The sequence below is a fragment of the Hyalella azteca genome, unplaced genomic scaffold (genome assembly GCF_000764305.2).
Source record: "Hyalella azteca isolate HAZT.00-mixed unplaced genomic scaffold, Hazt_2.0.2 contig4588, whole genome shotgun sequence".
In the NCBI taxonomy this organism is placed as follows: Eukaryota; Metazoa; Arthropoda; class Malacostraca; order Amphipoda; family Hyalellidae; genus Hyalella; species Hyalella azteca.
Genome location: NW_025934801.1, coordinates 130,142 through 134,551, shown reverse-complemented (window position 1 = coordinate 134,551; position 4,410 = coordinate 130,142). Strand labels below are relative to the sequence as shown.

General features: G+C 39.2%; 1 protein-coding gene across 1 annotated transcript in view; it reads left to right on the top strand.

Moving 5' to 3' along the window:
- Positions 1 to 857: 857 nt before the first annotated feature.
- LOC108680737 (spondin-1) overlaps positions 858 to 4,410 on the top strand; it is a 102,079-nt gene continuing 98,526 nt past the window's right edge. The window contains exon 1 of the mRNA XM_047880064.1: positions 858 to 1,059. The gene's annotated coding sequence lies outside the window, so the exon portion shown is untranslated. The remainder of the gene's footprint in view (positions 1,060 to 4,410) is intronic.

The window sequence follows — 4,410 nt, the reverse complement described above, 5'->3', positions numbered from 1 at the left end:
CGAGCGGCGGCCGCCACGACAACTTTTCGAATGCGAGCCAAACTTGCGATGGCTAATAAGTTAAGAAGCGCCAGCACGATTGCCTCCCGCCATAGTTTTGGGAAGAATTTCATTCGAAAATAAATCCAGGCCTCCCACCACGAGACCAATGAGCGCCTGCTTCTGACATTTTTTGGGTTTGCGGAAAATCAAACAAATATTGACATTCATCTTAATTTTGAAGAAATTGTTTGAAATCTCAACGTTTGTGTTTGCCCTACGGATCAAAGGTTAAGGTATTATTTTCAATAGTCAATTCATCGCATTCGCGTTTGTCAAGAAATCATCGGTAAATGACAGCCAATGAGGAAATATTTCGTAGATTCTCTGAATGTTTCATTACAAAGCTGTTTTTTGTTCGCTCATTTCCTTTTTAACTTCGAATTTTTGGTTCACCGTCGGAATTTTTATAGTTTCCTATGCTTGTAACGTGGCTATTAATCTCTTCGTAGAATAATGATAATAATGAGGGAACAGGAACAAGATATGGTGCAAGTCATGCTGTGGTGAATTGGTAGCATCATTTAAAGACCATTATTTATTAATTCATTATAGTTCATTTTCAATTTAAGTTACGCATTCATGACTCAATTTCCGTATGTAGAATTTATTTGTACAAAATTGAGATTTGGATTGATTGCAAAAATTTAGAGCGAAGAATTTTTTTTGCGAGTTGTTGTTGTTGTTCTTGCCTTGCAAACAACAGCGTATTGTATAAATTACATAGTAATAAAAATAAATTAAAAATGTTTATGCTGTTGTAAACTTGCTGGTTGTTTAAGAAATGTCTCATTAAACTAACGTTTTAATTATTTGCAGATTCTTTCTAACACAAGGTTGCAAAAGTTGCGTGCTATAAAAGTATTCAATAACGAACAGTGAATAGCGATCGGACACAGGCTACGACCCGAATTCCAGTGTTGAGTTAGTGCAGCAAACTCGGAAAGTTTTTATTACGCACGAGATTTACGTGAACTTAAGACGCGCGTTGACTGACCGCGGCGCTTCTGGACACGGGGGGTGAGTAATGTTTCTAAGATTCTGTAGCATATAAAGTTTCCTGTATTCTTAATAACTAGCTGCTAAGAAAAAGCACGTTTTAGAAGTCGTGCTCCGTAAGCCTTCGTTCTTGTTTCAATGTTTCATGTTCATTATGTTAGTTACAGTAAATCCTGTTCCGTGCTGCCGTGTTCTTCCCACCCTTCACGCGCGTAACTTCATACATTACAGATTCAAATATTTAATATCTCTTATCTGTTGTATATTAGTCTCCAGTATTTAGTATCTCTAAGTTTAAGTCATAACCTCTTCACTACACCAAAAATTTCCATGAGTAATTCTGGGGTTGATGATTCTAAAAAGCTTACATTTTAAATTTAACTGTGGTAGTTTGAGAAAATTTAAAATTGAGGGCTTTTCTGAAATTGGAAAAACTTTTAACGTTATGAATGCTTGGAAAACGGACATTTTAAGGCGGAGGCGGCCAGATGATACAAAATTAACTGAACCTGCCAGCTTTAGGTTGATAATGATGTTAGAAAATAAGATGGAAAAAAATGTCTTCGAAACTATGCGAGTTTAAAACTGACCTTAAAACCTTAGTTACTCTCGCAGCTACCATCGTAATATCAAGTGTCTCAGCATGTTCACTTAATATGTAGCACATTCCGGCTTTTATCGAAACGTAATATTTACGAGACGCTGAAGAGATTGGTTAAATATTATAGATATATCGCGATCATTGTGTCATTATCTTCGTCAGTCCCATAGCAGACTAAGGATGAAAAGAAATATAAAATATTTTGCCGTAAAAATGTGCAATTTGCATAGTGCATTTCTAGCATAGTGAAGCATCAGAATGGGGGAGCTCTTCGCGCCGTATTGCAGTTTAAAACTGAGTATTTACATGGTTTCAATAGTATAGATAGTATATACAGTGGGGGGAAATAAATATTCGTACACTTGAAAAATCGTATTTTAATGTATGTAAGTACACAAACTTAACTGGAAAAGTGGTTTAAATTATGTATAGAGACGCATAGTATTCAAAAATACTATCAAAAGAAATTAAATCCCAACAAACATTGAGAATCTTAAGGTGGTGTGCCAAGAAGAATGGTATAAAATACCAGTCAGCATCTGCAAATCATTGGTCGAGACGTCTAGAAATAGACTGGTATCTGTTGAGCTGAATAAAGGGTATTCAACCAAGTATTAAATTAAAATAATGCGGATTTATTGTTTTGTACGAATACTTTTTTCACCCGAAGAGGTTAACATGTTGCATTAATTTTTGTTGCATTGAGATTTAATTTCTATTGATGCTATTTTTGAATACAATGCGCCTCTATACATAATATAAATCACTTCTCCTGTTCAGTTTGTGTACTTACATACATTAAAATACGATTTTTCAAGTGTACGAATATTTATTTCCCCCCACTGTATATCGTTGTACTAGAATAGATAGCACTGGCAGGGTGAGGCAATATTAAGGAGTAGCACCAGCATGGTGAAACTCGCGGTGTTAGACTTGACGCGATGCAGCACTTGAATGAAACCATATAATTAATGTTGATTTCATAACAATTTATGCTTATCTTCATGTAAGGATAAAATTTTCCTGGGAGAATGAGGGACTCATGGTGGCTAGGAATTCACACATCTTACTTCATCGTACAGGGAAAACCTGAGGTCGACCGTATCAAAAATTGAAAGACTCAGAAGTAGACGCGACCAAGCGACTAAAATAAACAAACGCGGCTCTGTACCGCTCATTTGCATTATTTAGTTGGTCTAAGAACACTTCCTGACTCAGACACTCTTTGTGTGTGTTTGGAAAGAAGAGGACATTTGATTCGGCAGCTGCATGACAGCTATCGGTAAGACACCTGCTGAAAACTTGTTCTTGTCAGAGATTGAAGTAACAAGGCTTGACTTTGTGAGCACATAGGAGTTCGTGGGTGACAATTGAGAGCGGCGCATAATCTACAGTTTGTTAATAGCCAAGCCACTCTGCCCGAGTGCCCTAGACGAGCCCTAAAAAAATAGAACACAAAACAAACAAGGATTTCAACAGGACATAATTTTTTGCGGTTATCAGGAAAACGATCTAAGTCAACAATTGGTATGGTTTAAAGTTTCAAAAATATTATGGGCTAGACTGTAGAATGATCATCCATTTTCAGGACAATTTTTGGCCAGAGATACAAGCCTCACCTCAAGCGCTTCAAGTCAGACGAAGACTCAGGGCCATGAGCCTTCTGACAGGTTTGGTTGGCCTTTTTGGCATTTTATACTAAATTAGTTCTTCGTAACTTCTGACCTCGGGATGGGGTTCAGCCATTTGAGGACCGCTCGTGGCTTTTAACCACAAGAGCGAGAGAACCTCACACGCGAGATTAAGAGATCCAGGATGGTTGGCGACTGAGGTCAGGTCAAAGCTCAGATTAATAACGTGTTGCTGCTTGCGGATTTCGTAGTTTGCTGGGGAATCTCTGAACTAATTTGAGGTGAAGAGACATATTATACTGTGATTAGACGCAGCAGGCTCCAAGCGCTGGTGTAAGAGACAGAGAGACCCTGAGAACCTAGCTACTCCCGCTCTGAAGCGGGACAGCACCCGTGGCCCTGAGTCGGTGGTTCTGGTGCTAGCAGCGGGGTACTATGAATTAGTATTATTAGTATCCTTAGTATTTATTTCGAATGTAGCAGTCCCAGGCCACGATGGATGATAGAAATCGCACGGTAGGTATGACTTTTCAGGTAGGCGTTGAGATCTTCGATCGTGAAAAGATTACCAAATAAGATCAGGAAATATTTTCGCTGATATCTTAAACTTATTTCGTTTCAGTGCAAAATCTGGAATAGATGTGTTGGGAAAATTGCTTAATTTGTACAGAGGATGAGCAAGCTTATAATTTACTTTTGATTACTCGCACGGAACTGGTGAACCTTAGCGCAGAACCGAATACATCTTAGTGATGCATATCTGGTACATCTCGCGGTGAAGCTTTTGCATGGTGCAGCAGCACCGTGCAGCAGCAGCACCGTGCAGCAGCAGCACCGTGCAGCAGTTGACATTATAAGTCTCGCCTCTTGATGCATTGGCCAGACGACAGAGAGGCAGCGCAGCTGTGGCGCTAGAGCGCACCATTGGTCATATGCCTGCCAGCCTTGACGCTTGATTGTGTGACAAGAGTGTTTGATTGTGTGCTTGTCAGTGACAAAGATCGAGTGTTTGATTGTGTGCTTGCCAGTGATAAGAGTGTTTGATTGTGTGCTTGCCAGTGACAAGAGTGTTTGATTGTGTGCTTGCCAGTGACAAGAGTGTTTGATTGTGTGCTTGCCAGTGACAAGAGTGTTTGATTG